Raw genomic sequence first — 21,902 nt, forward strand, 5'->3', positions numbered from 1 at the left:
TCCTCTGTTGAGTGATTTCAGTTGCTTTTCTATTCTATTCTATCTTCGGTATAAGAGGAATGAAGAGTATGTCTGATGGAAGTACAACAGAACAATGCATTAAAGAGTTGAATAAAATTTTCATGATGTTACCCATCATATATTTAGAAACATTTAATTTAATTTGCATTATTCAGTATCAGAGTGTTCCTAAACCGGCTTCTCCTTTTTTTTGTTCTTCAGTCAGTTATTGCATTTAAAAGTCTTACAGTCTTAACAGTGATGCTCTATTGCGAAGTTACGTAAGTTTATCTGTGTGCACATTCAACGTTAACACAAATTTCCTCGTAGTATGTGCGACATAAGGAAATGATAAATCGGGTTCACAAAATAAGAAACATTGACCAAATATGGCATCAGATTTTTAGAATACTTTTATAAATTCTTCGAGACGTAATTCGTTATGTTCTTGATATAAAGGTATGCATTTTTCAGAAAAAAAGTGTATCACCGGAAAAACGTGTACTATTAGAGGTGTATTCTATGATGTGTCGTTAGTTGTCAGCAGGGTTTCGAGACTTGTTAGAGACTTGTAACTAACTTCCTTACGTTATTTTAAAAAAGGCTTTGATCTTAATATACTGCAAAAAAACGAGGTACAGATTTTGTTTTTTGCCACAGTCATTAAGGATCGTAGAATTTAAGTTGATTGGTGTGATGCATCTCGGCATATTAAATCATGGTATAGTAGAAATTAGTCATAGATTTGTCCAGACTTGTTATCGTAAACCTTAATTTTATTAACCATTCGTCTTAAGATTTCAGTGAGAAGTAGTTATTTCATTACGTGTAACATACCTAATACTGGTGTTTCAGGGCCCAATCTGTGGATTCATACTTTGCAATGGCATCTGCCTTAAAATATATCGTAATTCCACACGGGAAATTAATCAAAAACTGTAATTTTTGTCCACTTTTCTCTTCATCCTCTCTTCAATGCCTGCAGTAGCTTTTGGAATAATACAATACTTTGTGGTTCTGTATCAGTTCTAGGTGTACTGTCCTACCTGTTGTCGTCCCGGCACTCATCAAAGCTTCGAAGCAACAATCAACTTATTTGTGATCAGAGTAGAACATCAGATAACCTTATGTCTTTGTTTTTATGAATCCAGTAGGCGCCACCAGTGTCACCACACTATTTAGATCCACCTGTGTGACTTATAAAGCACGTCTTTGTATTATTTGACCAGATTCCCAGCGAGCGAGGCGGCACAGCGGTTAATACACTGGACTCGCATTCGGACCACGGTTCAAACCCACAATCGTCCATCCTGATTAGGTTTTCCATAATTTCCCTAAATCACTTCAGGAAACTGCTGGGATGCCTCCTTTGAAAGGACACGACCGACTTCTTTCCCCATCCTTCCATAATCTGATGGGACCGGTGACGTCTCTGTTTCGTCCCTTCCCCCTAGTCAACCAAGCAACATTTGTTATTGATCGTTTACTCGGTGTTAGCACCGATATTCTGAATCGTATTTGGAAGATATGTACTTAACGAAATTTCCGTGGTGTTGTTTCTGCATCCTATGTTAAACGAGAGGGTATGTCTGGTGAGGCGATGTTTGTTTACTGAAATTATTTAAGTGAATGATTCAAATGAAAAAAAACTCTCTTTAGTACTTATGTTCCATTATGAAGAGGTCACCTTCTAAGTTCATGATTATTGCTTAGAATTTTACCTAGCTTCACTTTACGAGTGAATACATTACATAAATAGTGAATGTAGATATCTTTAAAGAAGTAAATTTCATGAAACTGGAATGCAATTACATTACTTAACATAATGAAACCCATTCTATTAAAGTGATATTCTAATTGTTAAATAAGGGAAAACATTAAATCGGAGAGTTTTCCAAGAGAAAGTTATTTAATTCAGACCTCACAACATTACATATACGACATGTAATATGCTTTCGGTAAATGTTCAAGACCTGTGTACCCGCATATTCTATTCTGTACTAACGTTAACCCTTCTCCTTGAAATCCTTCTAGAGGTAGTTTTTAGATCTGTGTGCCCTATCAATAGTTTTTACTATTTTTGGAGGAAAGCGGAATATTGGTAATGACAAACGATGTTTATCAATATGGATGTAGCGAAGTAGTGGTCACTGTGAAAAATTTTCTGAAGAGGTCTCCGCAAGGTGTTCTACATTTGAAATCAAAAAGTTTTGTTGAGGAATGTTGCATTTTAGATCTTCCATTACTTTACCGAACGAAAATCAAAAGGACAGGTATCGAAATCCTTGACCATGATACAAAAAAGCATCTGAAGTCATTCAACAGAGGAAAGGCCACTTTACCTGATGTAATCCAGTACGATTGTACACTAACTATACGAAAGAAATTGCTCGTCTTCTAACAGCAGTGTACTGTAGGTCGCCAGTTTTCGTAAAGTTGGGAAAAAACACTGACAATCCCGTTCTCAAGGACACTCTTTGAACAGAAGCACGTAACTCTAGACCAGTATCTCTGACGCCGATCTGCTATAGATTTTTGGAAGATGTTCGATGGTCATGTGCCGGCCCCTGTGTCCGAGCGGTTCTAGACGCTACAGACTGGAACCGCGCGAACGTTACGGTCGCACGTTCGAATGCTGCCTCGGGCATGGATGTGTTTGATGTACTTAGGTTAGATAGATATAAGTAGTTCTAAGTTCTAGGGGACTGATGACCTGAGATGTTAAGTCCCATAGTGCTCAGAGCCTTTTGAACCGTTTGAACCATTTAATGGTCATGTATTATGATATTCCAGGAGATAGAAATAGACATCTGCAGGTATCAGCACAGTAACGGCGGAAAAAAAGAACCCTCGGGTGAAACCAGCTCGTTCTGTTGGTCCCAAACACCCACAAAGCAGTAGGTACTGACGCCGACTTTGACGTCGTGTTTCTTGACTTTCGGAACGCTCTCCATACAGTTCCTCGGTCAGAGCTTAATGAACAAACTAGACGTCCGCCTACGAATAGGAGAGATGCCGCAATTCGACGATGTTGGCAGGAATGGGAGAACCATGGCCGAACATAGCGTCAGTCTAGAGAGACGACAGAACGTGAGGACCGAGCCGTCGTCAGTGAGACACGCAACTCCCCTTATTCGAGATTACCATCGATCCGAGGCGCAACTGGTGCTTCACTGACGACAAGCACCAAGCACAAGACGCACAAGAAGCGGGATGAGCTCACGGCATCCCTTGCACCGGCTACCATTGACCTGTGTAAGCCAACAGGTCCGTTGGCAGTGTTGTCGGCCACATGCGACAAATTCGGCCTGGAATCTCACTGAATGAATTTGAATTGTCTTCGGCGACGAGTGCTCCTTCTACATAAGTCCCGATAATCAGCAAAGGTCTGGAGACACTCCGGACAGCGGTGGGATACCAACCTGAATGTCACCTGCCATACGGTCCGACAACCGAGAGTAAAGATCTGAGGTCCCATTTCATTTCGTAGCAGCAGCTCTCTGGTCATCATCCGCAGCACCCATACAGCACAGGGGTACGTCGATGATATTGTACCTCCCCTTTTGTTGCCTCTCATGGTAAGATATCCTGAGCTTACGTGTCAGCAAGATAATGCCCGCCTGCCCAAGGCAGGAGTTGCTTCTGCTTGTCTTCGTGCTCGTGCTTGCCAGATCTAATCTTATCCAGCACAGCCGCGGGATCTCTCTCCAATTGAGAACTTTGAAACATTATAGGCAAGACCCTCCCACGAGCTAGGGATTTTGGTGGCCTAACGCGCCAATTGGACACAATTTGGTTCGATATTCCTCAGGAGCAAATCCAATAACTCTTTCAATGACTGTCAAGACGAATAAAAGCTTGCATAAGGGCCAGACCTGTGACAGACTTGCTAAATTAGTGAAGCCCTTTCTCTTGAATAAATCGTGCTAAGAATTTCCTAAGTATTTCGTCCCCATTTGTCTATTCTTTCTTGGTGCGTCTTTTTTCTTTTTTTTCTCCAGGTACATATAGATGGAAGAAAAGTATAACGGGATGGAGGGTATCTTGGGAAGATGATATAAGATGAATATCGACAAAAGCAAAACAAGGATAATGGAATGTAGTCAAATTAAATCAAGTGATTCCCAGGGAATTAGCTTAGCAAATGAGACCGTTAAAGTAGTAGGAGTGTTTTGTTATTTATGCCGAAAAGTAACTGATGATGGTCGAAGCAGAGAGGATATGAAATGTAGACTTGCGATGGCGAGGAAACCGTTTCTGAAGAAGAGAAATTTGTTAACTTTGAGTATGGGGTCAAGTGTCAGGAAGTCTTTCCTAAAAGTATTTGTACGGAATGTAGCCATGTATGGAAGTGAAACACGGACGATAGACACTGTAGACCATAAGTCCATAGAGGCATCTGAATGGTGAAGATTAAACGGGAAGATCACGTTGTAATTAGGCTGGTAACCCACATAGAGCTCTGTATGAAAATCACTGGTTGTGCTGTGTGCAGTCTGTGGCTGGTTGGCTTTTGTTGGAATATTCGCTATTGTAGTTTTGGGCAGTTGGATGTAAACAGCGCGTAGCGTTGCACTGTTGGAGGGAGCCGCCAGCAGTGGTGGATGTGTGAAGATAGATGCCAGAATTCTGAACGGACGATCTGGATGTGGGTCCATCGGAAAAAGGAAATTTCTTTAATGGGGACTTTTGAACACTGTTAAGGTTATTACATTGTTTGCTCTCTATCAAAATCTTTCGTTTGTTAACTATGCCTTTCGGTAGTTAATGCCTTCCGCAGTTAGAATCTTTTATTTAGCTGGCAGTATTGCTGCTCACTGCATTGCAGTAGTTCGAGTAGCGAAGATTTTGTGAGGTAAATGATTCATGAAAGGTAGAGGTTATTGCTAGTCAGGGTCATTATTTTGTAGGGATTATTGAAACTCAGAATGCGTTGGGCTAAAAATATTGTGTGTCAGTTTAGTGATGATCAGAATAAGTAACGAGAAAACAGTTTTAGTACGTTGAGTTTTGCTCAGCTGTTTGAAAATCAAATAACGTAAAAGTTTACCAGCACAGTTATTAATAATTTTTCAAAGGGGAAGTTTCGACGTAATTAATGAGGAGCCACTGAATAAAATTGGGGGAAAGAGGAGTTAGTAGCACAACTTGACTAGAAGAAGGGATTGGTTGGTAGGATACGTTCTGAGGCATCAAAGGATGAGCATTTTAGAAATTGATGTAATGGTGGAGGGAAAAAATTGTAGAGGGAGACCACGAGATGTAACATTAAGCGGATTCAGAATGGTGTCGGTTACAGTAGTTACATGGACATGAAGAGACTTGCACAGGATAGAGTAACATGGAGAGCTGCATCAAACCAGTCTTCGGACTTATGACCACAACAACAACAACATATAAATGAGCCTGTGGATGACGTCGGAAATACTCACGAAGTTTGTCAGAGATGATGCTGTTATATACCGGGAAGTAGCACGCCAGAAAATGCTATCAAAATGCTAGAAGACCTGAGAGGATCGACGACTCATGCAGGGAATGGCTGTTGACCCTCATATGCCGTTTGGCACTTCTCGCAAGCATTTAATTCCCTTTCGGTCGTCATTGACTATGGTGTTAATTTAAAAGTCTCGCTGCTTCAGTTACGCACTGTGTAAGAAGACAATACCCTCTAGCGTTAGCTATGGGGCGCCGGCTGCGATTCGGCAAGATGGCAGTGGGTCACTAGAAGATCGAAGCAACTCCGCAAACAATGATACTACAGACTAATAACTCTCTGCAATACGTTTCCGCAAGAAAGTCAAATACGTGTCTGCCTGGAGCGGATATTACTCTGGGGGGTCCACATACAACACATGACCAATCGAACAAGCGCGAGGCTCAAACAGCTCTACCCTATGCTCAACAGGCGTAGCACACTGAAAGGTGTCGAGGTCCTTGTACATCACACTTATTCGACCCCTGATGACGTACGCAGCTCCTGTCTGGGGATACGCTGCGCCTACATGCCTGCGCCGTCTGCAGATCGTACAAAACAAAGTACTCAAAATCATAAGCAATTCTCCACGATACACACACGTCGCAGACCTTCACCGGGAATACCGACTTGAGACTCTCACGGAGGTAATCCACAAACTCACCACAAGACTATACAGAAACTCCAGACATTCGCAGAACCAGTTTATTCTGAATCTGGGAAACTACGACCACAACCATAGATGGAAACATGAAAGACCTTACATCTATGGCCAAGTACACGCTAACACAACGGCACAGGTGAGCCCCTTTTAATCAGCCACCAGTACTGGATATGCAGTTGCAACATACTTGCCGAATAACTGTCATCACACAGGAAAGCCGTACGGTACACTACATGCAGACAGGCTCCACGACCCCCCCCCCCCTCCCCCCCACACACAGTGAGATGATCTATGGCCGATCTCCCACTAATGCATAACGATCCTGAATGTTCCAGGAATGCAGCGGCTGCAGCAAACTCGGATACATCGCCATCGCCTGCCACGGTAATGATGCATGATACCCATACAAACAAACCCGACCTTGCATGAACTATCGCATGTAGTAAGACATTACTGCTCTTGCTACAAACCCCACTGTCGCAAAGGTATTTTTCCTACCGCACTATCTATCACCTGATGGACCGTGTTAATGCATGGTATTACCCAGACGCACGGACAACATCACAGCCCAGCATCCTGTGATCCACCTATTAGATAACTAACATGGTGACGAAGGTGACAGTAGTTGTAAAGTGGTTCAAATGGCTCTGAGCACTATGGGACGTAACAGCGGAGATCATCAGTCCCCTAGAACTTAGAACTATTTAAACCTAACCAAGGTAAGGACGTCACACACAGCCATGCCCGAGGCAGGATTGGAACCTGCGACCGTAACAGTCGCGCGGTTCCGGACGTGAAGGGCCTAGAACCGCTCGGCCGCTCCGGCCGGCTGCTGACAGTAGTACATTTGGTTTGGTCACCTCGTTGGTGCGGGCGTGGTGGGGCACCATCTCTCTGTCTCTTGAAAAAAAAAAAAATGTGTGTCGGACAGAGCCTTCGCTGCGGGGTGTCCTCTGGGCCATCGACAAGTCATTGAGAGTGGTGCGAGTGGTTTTATTTTTTGATATTTTTGTTCTTTGTCCGGTACTCACTTAGTTAGTGATTGTTGACTATAATTATTAGCTTATTGTCGTCGATGATTATCAACTTCAATGAGGCGTTTTCTCCTGGTGTTAAAACTGTTGTTACATTAATACGATGATGGACTAATAATCCATAATTTTGGCGGTATTCCTTGACAAGAATTCGTATGACGCGTGTTAAGCTTTGGTTAACGATAGGCTCTGAAGTGTTTATTTGATTTTAAGCTCTGCGCCGACTGTCTGGTCTCTTCGTTGGTTTGGGGAAGGGACCAAAGAGCGAGGATAGGGAAGGAAATCAGCAGTTCCCTTTCAAAGGACCTATCCCAGCATTTGCCTGAAGCGATTTAGGGAAATCACGGAAAGCCTAAATCAGAATGGCCAGACGCGGATTTGAACTGTCGTCCTTAAGAATGCAAGTCCAGTGTCATTGCGCCACCTCGATCGGTTCGTCGAAGTTCTGGTCTTACTTTAAATCAGTAAGTGGCTCGAAACAGCATATCCAGACGCTCCGGGATGATGATGGCTTTGAAACAGAGGATGACACGCATGAAGCTGAAATACTATACACCTTTTTCCAAAGCTGTTTCACAGAGGAAGACCGCCCTGCAGTTCCTTCTCTAAATCCTGACACAAACGAAAAAATGGCTGACATCGAAATTAGTGTCCAAGGAATAGAAAAGCAACTGAAACCACTCAACAGAGGAGAGTCCACTGGACCTGACGGAATACCAATTCGATTCTACCCAGAGTACGCGAAAGAACTTGCCCCCCTTCTAACACCGCAAGTCTCTAGAGGAACGGAAGGTTCCAAATGATAGGAAAAGAGCACAGGTAGTCCCAGTCTTCAAGAAGAGTCGTCGAGCAGATGCGCAAAACTATAGACCTACATCTCTGATGTCGATCTGTTGTAGAATTTTAGAACTTGTTTTTTGCTCGAGTATCACGAAGTTTTTGGAAACCCAGAATCTACTCTGTAGGAATCAAAATGGATTACGGAAACAGCTATCGTGTGAGCCCCAACTCGCTTTATTTGTTCATGAGACCCAGATATTATTAGATACAGGCTCCCAGGTAGATGCTATTTTCCTAGACTTCCGGAAGGCGTTCAATACAGTTCCGCACTGTCGCCTGATAAACAATGTAAGAGCCTATGGAATATCAGACCAGCTGTGTGGCTGGATTGAAGAGTTTTTATCAAACAGAACACAGCACGTTGTTATCAATGGAGAGACGTCTAGAGACGATAAAGTAACCTCTGTCGTGCCACAGGGGAGTGTTATGGGACCATTGCTTTTCACAATATATATAAATGACCTAGTAGATAGTGTCGGAAGTTCCATGCGGCTTTTCGCTGATGATGCTGTAGTATACAGAGAAGTTGCAGCATTAGAAAATTGTAGCGAAATGCAGGAAGATCTGCAGCGGATACGCACTTGGTGTAGGGGGTGGCAACTGACCCTTAACAAAGACAAATGTAATGTATTGCGAATACATAGAAAGAAGGATCCTTTATTGTATGATTATATGATAGCGGAACAAACATTGGTAGAAGTTACTTCTGTAAAATATCTGGGTGTATGCGTGCGGAAAGATTTGAAGTGCAGTGATCATATAAAATTAATTGTTGGTAGGACGGGTACCAGGTTGAGATTCATTGGGAGAGTCCTTAGAAAATGTAGTGCATCAACAAAGGAGGTGGCTTACAAAACAATCGTTCGACCTATACTTGAGTATTGCTCATCAGTGTGGGATCCGTACCAGATAGGGTTGACGGAGGAGATATAGAAAATCCAAAGAAGAGCGGCGTATTTCATCACAGGGTTATTTGGTAAAAGTGATAGCGTTACGGAGATGTTTAGCAAACTCAAGTGGCAGACTCTGCAAGAGAGGCGCTCTGCATCGCAGTGTAGCTTGCTCGCCAGGTTTCGAGAGGGTGCGTTTCAGGATGATGTATCGAATGTACTGCTTGCCCCTACTTATACGTCCCATGGAGATCACGAATGTACAATTAGAGAGATTCGAGCGCGCACGGCGGCTTTCAGACAGTCGTTCTTTCCGCGAACCATACGCGACTGGAACAGAAAAGGGAAGTAATGACAGTGGCACGTAAAGTGCCCTCCGCCACACACCGTTGGGTGGCTTGAGGAGTATGAATGTAGATGTAGATGTAGATGTAGATGGGTAACTCAGTCGGTAGAGCACGTGCCTGCGAAAGGCAATGGTCTTGAGTTTGAGTCTCAGTCCGGCACGCAGTTTTAATCTGCCAGCAAGTTCCAGAATCAACTACAGCAGTAGCCTTGTGTTGTGGTGTATGAACCAGTACCAATACGGTGAGATGGTTTTCGTGAAACACCGCGTTACCGGTGGACATAAATTTTGGTTTCACGAGATTAAAGAATTGGCGTTCTCCTTACCTTGCTGACACTCAATTATCTAGCAGAGAATCATCTGTGTAATGTAAACCTCAACCAAATTTTTAGGGAGAGGCAAACAGTAGCAAAAGACGCTTCATAAACATTAATTTCATGGTTGTAACGAAGATGTTGTTATCTTTAAATCTTGCATACAGAGCAATATGTGGGGTAATAAAGAACTCCTTCCGACATAAGCTAAGTATCAGAGGGCTCAAAATTAGTCACGTCGTGTTTTTTCTTTTGGACAGTGGCAATAATTTTCGAAAGTTTCTTTTTAGCCTCATTTTGGTGCATCTTTTGTACTAGGAACTTTATATTAGTTCTTATTAGTAGAAAAGCGTTTCAGTAAAATTATAAATAATTCCTCTAATGTAGCGCCAATTAATGTAGAATTTGCGATTTGGCGATTAGGCCATGTTATTTTGCACATACATATCTGCGGACTTTATAGGGGGAGCTAGAAATTACTGTACATCCATCACGTTCACTAATTTATTTCAAGCATCACAAGCAAGCCAAAATTGGCACGACAGCCAAAGGAACAATTAGTGAGGTAGAAAGTTTTGTCATTGGTTCTCCGCAAATGGTGTATCAGCTCAAGTAAAAAGAAAATGTAGCCGTTATTTTCTGCATGGCGGGGTAGACTATCTTCCGTACCAAAAGTACACTACTGGCCATTAAAATTGCTACACCAAGAAGAAATGCAGATAACAAAAGGGTATTTACTGGATAAATATATTGTACTAGAACGGACATGTGATTACATTTTCACGCAATTTGTGTGCATAGATCCTGAGAAATCAGTACCCAGAACAACCACCTCTGGCCGTAATAACGGCCTTGATACACCTGGGCATTCAGTCAAACAGAGCTGGGATAGCGTGTACAGATACAGCTGCCCATGCAGCTTCAACATGATACCACAGTTCATCAAGAGTAGTGAATGGCGTATTGTGACCAGACATTTAAATTGGTGAGAGATCTGGAGAATGTGCTCACCAGGGTAGCTGTCGAACATTTTCTGTATTCAGAAGGTCCCGTATAGGACCTTCAACATGCAGTCGTGCATTACCCTGCTGAAATGTAAGGTTTCTTAGGGATCGAATGAAGGATATGGTTCAAATGGCTCTGAGCACTATGGGACTTAAATTCTAAGGTCATCAGTCCCCTAGAACTTAGAACTACTTAAACCTAACTAGCCTAAGGACATCACACACATCCATGCCCGAGGCAGGATTCGAACCTGCGACCGTAGCGGTCACGCAAATGAAGGGTAGAGCCACGGGTCATACACATCTGTAATGTAACGTCCACTGTTCAAAGTGCCGTCAATGCGAACAAGAGGTCACCGACACGTGTAACCAATGGCATCCCATACCACCGCGCCAGGTGATGCGCCAGTATGGCGATGATGAATACACGCTTCCAATGAGCTTTCACCACGATGACGCCAAGCACGGTTGGGACCATCATGATGCTGTAAACAGAACCTGGATTGATCTGAAAAAACGACGTTTTGCCATTCGTGCACCTATGTTCGTCGTTGAGTATACCATCGCAGGCACCCATGTCTGTGATGCAGCGTCGAGGGTAACCGCAGCCATGGTCTCCGAGCTCAAAGTCCATGCTGCTGCAAACGTCGTCGAACTGTTCGTGCAGATAGTTGTTGTCTTGCAAAGGTCCCCATCTGTTGACTGAGGGATCGAGACGTGGCTGCACGATCCGTTACAGCAATGTCGTGATGTGATAAACCGCAGTCGCAGTAGGCTACAATCCGACCTTTATCAAAGTCGGAAACTTGATGGTACGCATTTATCCTCCTTATACGAGGCATCACAACAACGTTTCACCAGGCAACGCCGGTAACTGCTGTTTGTGTATGAGAAATCGGTTGGAAAATTTCCTTTGTAGATGTCGCCACCGGCGCTAACCTTGTGTGAATGCTCTGAAAACTAATCATTTGCATATCACGGCATCTTCCTCATGTCGGTTAAATTTCGCGTCTGTAGCACGTCATCTTTGTGGTGTAGCAGTTTTAATGGCCAAAGTATTAGAGGAGAGAGAGGAGGAAACATTCTGCTACCACCAATGTACATTTACCTTAAGGACCGTGAAGACCAGGTAAGAGAAACTAGGGCTAGTACGGAGGCATACAAATAGTTGTTTTTCCCTCGCTCCATTTGCTCATGTAACAGGTAAGGGAATGAATACTACGTGTACCGTATACAGGATTGCGGTGTATGACTGCAGATGCAGTTGTATATATTCAAAACTACATTTTCGAACATTGTTGGTGTGTACAGAGATAAGGCCGTGAAATGGAAACAGACATTACACATTTCCTTAAATGTTCTATAGCATATACTTTCACTCTAATTATAATTGCTTATTATGACGATAAAATCTTTAGATATTAATTTATGAACATGCTAGCGAGATGATAGAAATACGATCAATGGAGCATGCAGATTACTAACTAACTAATTGTCTAACTGCTCACCCCATTATTATGACAGTGCCCGAGATAAAACACACGTGTTCTCATTATTCTCCAGTTGCAAAACTTTCTAATTTTTACCTATGTTACATGTTATTTAATTCTGGTTGGTCTCACTGCTATTTATCACAAGCGAAAGTTCATCAAAAAATCACGAAAATGCTGAAACGGGTAACATCATAAATTGAAGGAACTATTTTAGCCTGCGGTATCCCCAATTAGTATTTAGAAGAGCTTTCGAGGACTTAAGAACAAATAAGGCAGAGGGGATAGATAACAGTCCATCAGAATTTCTAAAATCATTGGGGAAAGTGGCAACAAAACGATTATTCACGTTAGTGTGTAGAATGTCTGAGTCTGGTGACGTAACACATGACATTCGGAAAAACATCATCCACAAAATTCCGAAGACCACAAGAGCTGCCATGTGCGAGAATTATCGCACAATCAGTTTAATACATCATGTATCGAAGTTACTAACAAGAATAATATACAGAAGAATGGAAAAGAAAATTTAGGATGTGCTAGATGACGATCACCTAGGCTTTAGGAAAGGTAATGGCACGAGAGAGGCAATTCTGACATAGCGGTTAATACTGTAAGCGAGACTAAAGAAAAATCAAGACAGGTTCATAGGATTTGTCGACCTGACAGAAGCGTTGGACAATGTAAAATGGTGCAAGATGTTCGAAATTCTGAAAAAATAGGGGTGACCTATGGGGAGAGACGGGTCATATACAATATGTACAACAGCCAAGAGGGAATAATGAGAGTGGACGACCAAGAACGAAGTGCTCGAATTAAAATAGGGTGTAAGACAAGCATGTAGTTGCTCCCCCCTATTGTTCATTCTGCACATCGAGGAAGCAATGCCAGAAATAAAAGAAATGTTCAGGAGTGGAATTAAAATTAATGGTTAAAGGATATCAATGATACGATTCGCTGATGACGTTGATATCCTGGGTGAAAGTGAAGAAGAATTACGTGATCTGCTGAATGGAATGAACAGGCTAATTGGTGCAGAGTATGGATTGAGAGTAAATCGAAGAAAGAAGAAGGTAATGAGGTGTGGTAGAAATGAGAACAGCTCGAGACTTAACACCAGGATTGATGGGCACGAAGTAGATGAAGTTAAGGAATTCTGCTACCTAGGCAGTAAAATAACTAATGACGAACACAGCCAGGAGGACATCAAAAGCAGACTAGATATGGCAAAAGGGGGATTCCTGGCCCAGAGAAGTCTACTGATATGAAATAACGGGCTTAATTTGAGGAATAAATTTCTGAGAACGTGCGTCTGGGGTGCGTCATTGTGTAGTAGTGAAACATGAACTGTGGGATAACCCGAACAGAAGAGAATCGAAGCATCTGAGATGTGGTGCTACAGACAAATGTTGAAAATTAGGTGGATGATATTGTACTGAATAAGGAGGTTCTGCGCAGAATCTGAGAGGTAAGGAACAAGTTGAAAACACTGATAAGGAGAAGGAACAGGGTGGTAGGACGTCTGTTAAGACATGATAAAGTGATTTCCATGGTACACGAAAGAGCTGTAGAGGGCAAAAACTGTAGAAGACGCGGGGAGCCACGCGAACCGTGGGAAAACGCCTTGACCGAACGTCTACCCCGCGTGGCAGCCAGCTGAGACTAGTATCCAGTTTGCACGTCTAAAACGTTGGGTACAAGTTTTTATAATGTGACTTGCACTTTTTTTCTGGAGGGGTGTTTCTCACGTTATTGACAGTCTTGGAAAAATCATTTTCATATGTTTATTTCAAAACTACCACTTTCCTGTGCATCCGATACTATACGATGACTCCGGTGAGGACGAAGTCAGTCTGCTCAAAATAATATCATTATCATTTACTGACAAGGTGTAAGCATACGCTCCCGAAATAAGGCAAGAAAATGGTCGTACTTGCAGTTTATTAGGAGCCACTCTGAATTTAAGTTAATTAGAAATAAATCAAGGATTTTAAGCCAAGAGATTTTATAAGAAACTGTATTCCTTTCTGTCCAAGTGATTCCTTTTCTCAGGAAATATTCTCCTGATGGCATGAAGTTCACCACTACTCTTCATTATCGTCAGTCTAATATAGATATTTTTATTTCTGCCTAATATAAATACTTTCCCCAAAACCAGTAATTTATACGGTCTTTTATGCAACTTGTAACACCTTGAAATACCGTGTGTGAGATTATCATATTCGCTCACTTGCCAAGTGCAAAGTATTAATCCTTCAGAAAAAATAATAAGGAAATATAGGGAGATTTGTGTAAAATTTTGTATCGGTATGTGTTTTCGATAGACGCCATAGTTTTCGAATTTTTCCAAAAGTTTTTCTAACATCACGCAAAAACAATGGCCTCTAGCAAAAACATACGCCGGTAAAAAATTTAAATGCTTTATATTTCCTAGAAAAAGGCTCTGTACACTTTTTTGTAGTACTACTAATTTGCGGATAACGAACGAGAGAATATGAAAACATTGCATGTACTATTTGAAGGCGTTGAGGAATGCATAAAATCGAGCATCATGGCAACAGAATCACATTGTATTGTGCTTGAAATGGTGTAGATTGTATCTGGATTTTTATTTGAAAGAGAATAAAAACAATACTCTAGTTTTTAAGGCCAAGCGGAAGAATACAGTGTTTCTGCTGAAATATGACCTTGCACCAAAATCCACGTTACATTGTGTACCACATCCTAACCAACATCCTTTTCCCCTCTGTTATGTCAGGGTTTAGAACATGAAAGAAGAGAGTTAGGCCTACGCCCAAATCTATACTTAAGATGTGAAAATTAAATTAATTAGTTAAAATTTGTTTTCCGTGACAATTCTCATTTGCTGGATGAAAGTCACTTCGGAAGCACACACTTATATTCATGTAATCGTCTCTGAATTAGGCCGTGTATAAATGTGCTGCTTCTAAAGACCATATGCGGAGTTACTGTTTTTATAACAATTTATTTATAATTATATCCTAAACTTATGAATATGTGAATCAGGATTTCCGAAAATATCCTATCCGATGTTCCCACGTCTTAGTAAGGGCCTGGAAGACCGCTTTCGGATCAGATCCCGTGTCGCATAGAGTGAGCAGTACTGTCGTGAGGACAAAAAGGCGGTGGAAGAAGAGATCTTTGTCGGCAGTAAGCAAACGGCAGACGCTCTATGGCGTGTCCCGCCGTTAGCCTATCACGGAGGGGCAATGGCCCGTGCGTCAGATACATCGGGGCATTGGATTCCGGTCAGCCTGCGCTTGTGTGCGGTGCGTTCGATACGACAGCGGCGCATCGGACCTCGTTCCATTGATGGACTGCACAAGGGAACACAGTGAGCCCAAGTAGGGGCGCTTTTTCTGCGGTGCCTTGGAGGGTGAAGGGAGGAAGAGAAACCAGAGTCACATAAAAGCGACGTCCTCTGGGGCACGGTGATTTCTGTAAGCACGGTCCATTTCTTTTGCATCAAGAATTGACATGCGAGATATTTTATTGCATATTGACTACCTATTTTAAGCTCGCTGTAAATTAAAACAATGACCTATAAAGGAACCATATGTTTACAAACAAAGACTACTAAATACACAAACTAATAAATAAACACTTTCTAGAACATCCAACAAAGAGATGAGATACCTTGGAAACAGAAACAGTAATTAAGATAAGTCACTAAATGCTCCTCTTCAGAGTTTCCCAGGATAAAATAGGCCAAATTGAAGTGAGTAAACAATGAAATAATATTATACGGAAGATTCGCTTATTATCATAGAATTTCAAGAAGCTTGAAAGACAGTTCCTAAGTTTTGCCTTATTTGAAGTTCTGTCGGCGTTGGCACATTTTCATTTCCTCACTACTTCATTGCCTGATTACCCCAGACAAATTCAGTTATTGTCGGTGTGCCTTCTGGCAGGGTATGCTTCTTGATACAAGCGTGACGTCTCCCTTGAATTGCGGGTTGTCTGTCACTTGCATGGTGCAAGGATTAGATTGGCGATGCTTCTTTCCTATAGGACAGTATCAGCTTTGTTTATACAATCAACACGTTGAAGGTGGTGCCTTTTCAACCAATGAGGTCGCTAACCAGTTAGATTCGAGTTGACTTGGTCCTCGTTTATGCGGGAAAACATACTGCCTGTCTTCCTTCCTCCTACACTAGGAGCTGTTGACATCTCGCTGCATACCGATGACTAAGTTAAAGAACAGACATTTTTTCTTGTGAATTACTAGAGACCGGCATTACTCAACTGCAGCTTTCTGGTATTTTGGAGAGGATGTCGACGCTTCCGCTGCATTGGTTTGATTACAAATTGGTTGAAATGGCTCTAAGCACTATGGGACCTAACATCTGAGGTCGGCAGTCCCTTAGATGTACTTAAACCTAATTAACCTAAGGGCATCACACACACATCTATGCCTGAGGCATGATTCGAACCTGGGACCGCAGCAGTCGCGTGGTTCCAGACTGAATCGCCTACAACCGCTCGGCCACCAGGGCCGGTGTTTTGATTACAGTCTATAAAAATTTTACATGTCCAGTTGTGTATCCCTGTGCATAAGGTTATGTTTCTTTGTTCCGATCAAGGATTTATCCGAATATCCAAGGGTCTATCTCAGTCTATCAGTAAACCATTCGAGGATGCAGGTCGAATTTCACGCTACTTTCATCTTCAGTTACACTACGGGCCCTCAAAGTATCCTAGGTTCTTTCCTGATTTCGTGAATATCCGGTATTGGTGGAACCGCGTCGTCCCATTGTGGACATTTGTATATGTGGTTCAGGAATATCATATTTACTTTGAACAGAAACTGAAGTTAACTTAAAATTTCTAGCGCATTGCTGTCTCCTGAAATCATTGTTTTGGAGACAAATTAGCCTTTTTTCAGAGTAGTAGCGCGAGCACAACTTCCCTTAAAAGACCTGCTTTCAGTAGAATCCATGCTACAGAAAACTGCTTTCAGCCAGTTAAATAGTCGACATAAGCCGAAATCAGCGGAGAACTTTGAGACAAGTGTTGTATTGATGACTATTTCGAGAACTGCATTGCTGGAATGACCCACATATGCATACCACGTGTCTTTGCTGTAAGAAAGACCACGTTGTTTGTCATTCATTGATCAAATCCTACTCGAAAGGGAATGTTTCGAGGCATTAATAAGGGAGTAATAACTTTACATGCAATCTTAAGAAGCTAAAAGGTGGTAGTATCGAAAGCATTCACAATAGTCACCGAAAGTGCTAAGTAATTGAGTTGGGTGCTTACTGAACTGGAAAGTATGATGGCTCACTGATGAAGTATTCATAGAAAGAAAGCTTGATTATGGAACGCAAATGTTAAATTTGGCCGCCTCTTAAATAGGTAAACAAACACTGCTACTTCAGAACCTAAGATATGGAAAATAGTTTGCAACAAAGACTTACTGGGAAGGATTGCACGTATCAGAAAAGATTTCTCTAGACACATGCAGATGTTAATGTTACAAAATAGTATCATAAAAAATTCTTAAAAGCAATGTTTGGATCGCAGCTCTATGAAGATCCCAAACGTGAACAAAGGGCAATGCAGAAACAAACAAAACTCAGGCAGATTTTGAATTATGATACTGTGGGGAACTATGGAAGTTTGTACAGATTTATCGAAAACGGTATAAATACAGTCTGAAAGAGTCATCCAAAAGTAAACATGCCTAATAAGGAACGCAGTTAATTGAAGAGGTTTAATGATCGTTCTATTGTCACGAGGTGAATCTTAGGTTGTACATGCAGTTGATGGGCTGGTGGTTGGAAACCACGGAGAAGAGGGGGGGGGAGGCGGTGAACATGGGTGGTATGAGCTATATCACTGGAGTCATGTAATACTCTAATGACGAATAAATTAAGAAGTTGTAAGTGAAGGAATTGTAGAAATATCTAATACTACCTTAGGCTTGTGACTGTGCTAGCATGTAAAGAGCCTTTGAGTACTGAAATCATTGTAGCGTTTGAAGTTCTCGCAAGCCAATCAATATATTACCTAGTACAATAAACTCGGTCAACAATGTTAATGGTCTATTCATAAAATTTTCAAATCCCGCAGGATCCACATCGAGTTTTAAATTGTGTTTGCAGATGGTGACGGTACGGCCCTTTGATCACCGAGAAATGTTACAGCGCGAGTTCATTCTCGTGTCAGAGAGGAGGAGACGTCGTTGCCCGGCACCTGTTTGCCAGGGACAAGTCGTCAAAAGGTAGGAGGCAGCTGCCCCCTCAGCCAGCAGAACACAGTATGCGTCATGTGTACCTCCAAAGTGACTTGTCGACAAGTGTATTTGTCAACGTAGAAGGGCAGGACATTGCCTAGTTTTGTCTTGTCGAAAATTTCCGTGTCGCGTGGGGCTGGGAGACAGGACTCGGGAAAAAGGGAGTTAGTCCTTTCGCCTAAGTGAGAAGGAATTTTAACCTGACGGTATTATTAGATTTTTTTTTGAATCATTAGTTTTCTGACTGGTTTGATGCGGCTTGACACGAATTCCTGTCATGCTCCAACCTCATCTCGGAGTAGCACTTGCAACCTACGTCCTCATTTATTTGCTGGATGTATTCCAATCTCTGTCTTCCTCTACAGTTTTTGCCCTCTACAGCTCCCTGTACCATGGAAGTCATTCCATGATGTCTTAACAGGTGTCCAATAACACTGTCCCTTCTCCTTGTCAGGTTTTGCCACACATTCTTTTCCTCACCGGTTCTGCAGAGGTCTCCACATTCCTTATTTCATCAGTTCATCTAATCTTCGACATTCGTCTGTAACACCACATCTCAAATCCTTCAATTCTCTTTTGTTCCGGTTTTCCCACAGTCCATATTTCACTACCACACAACGTTGTGCGCCATACGTACATTCTCAGAGATTTCTTCGTCAGCTTACGGCCAATGCATTACACCAGTAGATTTCTGTTGGCCCGGACAGCCCTTGTTGGACTGCTAGTCGGCTTTTGATGTTCCCATTGTTCCATCCGTCATTGCTTATTTTACTGTCTAGGTAGCTGAATTCTTTAACTTCATCTACTTCCTCTCCATCAGTCCTGATCCTAAGTTTCTCGCTGTTCTCATTTCTGCTACTTCCCATTACTCTCGTCTTTCTTCGATTTGCTCTCAAGCCATAAAATGGTTCAAATAGCTCTAAGCACTGTGGGACTTAACATCTGAGGTCATCAGTCCCCTAGACGTAGAACTACGTAAATCTAACTAACCTAAGTACAACAAACACATCCATGCCCGAGGCAGGACTCGAACCTACGACCGTAGTAGCAGCGCGGTTTCGGACTGAAGCACCTAGAATAGCTCGGGCACAGCAGGTGGCTTTCAAGTCAAGATTGTTTATTCCATTCAGGAGGTCACGTCATTCTTTTCATTTTCACTCAGGTTATCAATATCATCGGCGACCTTTTACCTTGAATTTTATTTCCATTCCTGAAAGTTTCTCTTCTTTTCATCATTGTTTCTTCGATGTACTCTATGAACAGCAGTAGCGAAGGAGTACATCCCTGTCTTACACTCTTTTTTAATACGAGCACTTCGTTCTTTGTCGTCCAGTTTTATTATTCCCTTTTAGTTCTTCTACATATTGTGTATTACCTGTCTCTCCCTTTAGCTTACCCCTATTTTTCTCAGAATTTCGAACATCTTGGAGCAGTTTACATTGTAGAACGCTTTTTCCACGTCGACAAATCCTATGAACGTGTCTTGAGTTTTCCTTAGTCTTACTTCCGGTATCAACCGCAATGTTAGAACGAGCTCCCTGGTGTCTGTACGTTTCCTAAACGAAACTGATCGTCATCTAACACACCTTTAATTTTCTTTTTCATTCTCCTGTATATTATTCTTGTAAGCAATTTTGATTCATGAGCTGTTAACCTGATTGTGCGAGAATTCTGCCACTTGCAGCTCTTGCAGTCTTCGGAGTTGTGTGGAATATATTTTTGCAAAAGTCAGATGGCATGCGCCCCGACGCATACATTCTACTCACCAAAGTGAATAGTCTTTTTGATGCCACATCCCCCAATGATTTTAGGAATTCTAATGTAATGTTTAATGCCTACTGATTTTTTTTATCTTAAGTATTCCAAAGCTCTCTTAAATTCTGAATATAATGTTGGATCCCCTATCTCTTCCAAATCGACTTCTGTTTCTTTCTCTGTCATTCAGATGTGGATCTTCCACTTGACAGAGACCATTAATATATTCTTTCCACCTATCCGCTCTCTTCTCTCCATTTAACGGTGTAATTCCCATTTCACTCTTAATGTTATCAGCCCTGCTTTTAATTTCAACGAAGGTTGTTAGACTTTCCCATATGCTCAGCCAGGCTTTCAAAATATAATTTCTTTTTCGAATTCTTCACATTTTTGTTGTAGCCATTTCGTCTTAGCTTCCCGGCACTTCGTATTTATTTCGTTCTTCAGCGACTTGTAGTTCTGTATTCCTGAGCTTCCCTGAACTGTTTTGGACCTTCTTCTTTCATTGATCAGCTGAAGTATTTCTTCTGCGACCCATGGTTTCTTGGTAGTTATCTTATTTGTACATATGTTTTTCTTTCGTACTTCTGTGACTGTCGATTCCTGTTCAACTGTACTGCCTACTGAGAAATTCCTTATTGCTGTATATATAGCCTTAGAGAACTTCAAGCGTTTCTCGACAGTCCTTGGTACTTTAATATCCCACTTCGTTGGGTACTGATTCTTCATGACTAAGCTCTTAAACTTCAGCCTACTCTTCAGCTGGTGTCTTACCCATCCTCATCACATTATATTACGCTAACGTGATACAATTGAAGCCACCTATTGTATTTCCACTTTCATGCTTCGGAGCAGTATGAGAGAGAAATAAAGGCACAGAAACTAGAAATACACGTAATTTGACATATCAGACAACTATGTAAGCTAGAAGAGTCTTAAATGGAGAAGTAACGAGTTATTTCAAGGCACTGGTAACGGGCAATTCGACTGTAAGCAAGGGTCGAGTATCGTTTGTTTGGACAATCTTTCTTCTGAGTAGGGCTGCAAACGGTCATGCTGGAGATTGTCAGACGAGTGGTAAAACGGGCTTTTGTGCGAACTTCAAGAAAGTCTGATAGTTAACGAAGCGGGGGTACAAAAACAGTATTCCGTCTGGTGCTGGACTATGAAATGTTGGCAAAATTTTAGAGTGTCGCTGTTCTTCGGTGTACTTCCTACAGTCCTCAGGGTCAACACCTATTTAAGTCGTGGAGACTTTCACTGTGTTGAAGGTTTTTATGTGAAACGTGAATATGGCAGGGAAATGAGCGTTTGTACGTTGATCTATAGCCATTTAAAGAACATGCGATTAGCATTGAATTCATGTGAACTTAATAAATGTAATAAACTAAATTAATTATTTCACTGAAAATATATCCCAGGCACTTTAGTTTGTTAAGGAAATGAACTGCTTGATGGCTTCATTACATTTCGGTGCGCATCAACGTAAAGTCGCTCACGTACTCTCTGGGCTCCCAATACACACATAAATATTATACCCATCAGCAATTATGGTGTTCCATGGTTGAGGGGGGGGGGGGTGTACAATCCGAGGCTCTCCATCGGGATTCATTTTTGTTACTTGTGAGCAGACATCCCACTTTCGTAGCAGAGGTCGCTACAGGGACACTTGAAGTGAAGGAGACTTTCCTCTTCCGCTCTGGCCAGTAAGAGTGGAAAATGTAGCGTGTTTACGGTCGCCGGACTATAAACCACAGTCATCTACCAACCATGTAGCCCCGTTTTGTTCACGGTATCTTTGTTCATTCATCGTGCTTAGTGGTCTGCAGTACA

This window comes from Schistocerca gregaria, chromosome 8, assembly GCF_023897955.1.
Source record: "Schistocerca gregaria isolate iqSchGreg1 chromosome 8, iqSchGreg1.2, whole genome shotgun sequence".
Lineage (NCBI taxonomy): Eukaryota > Metazoa > Arthropoda > Insecta > Orthoptera > Acrididae > Schistocerca > Schistocerca gregaria.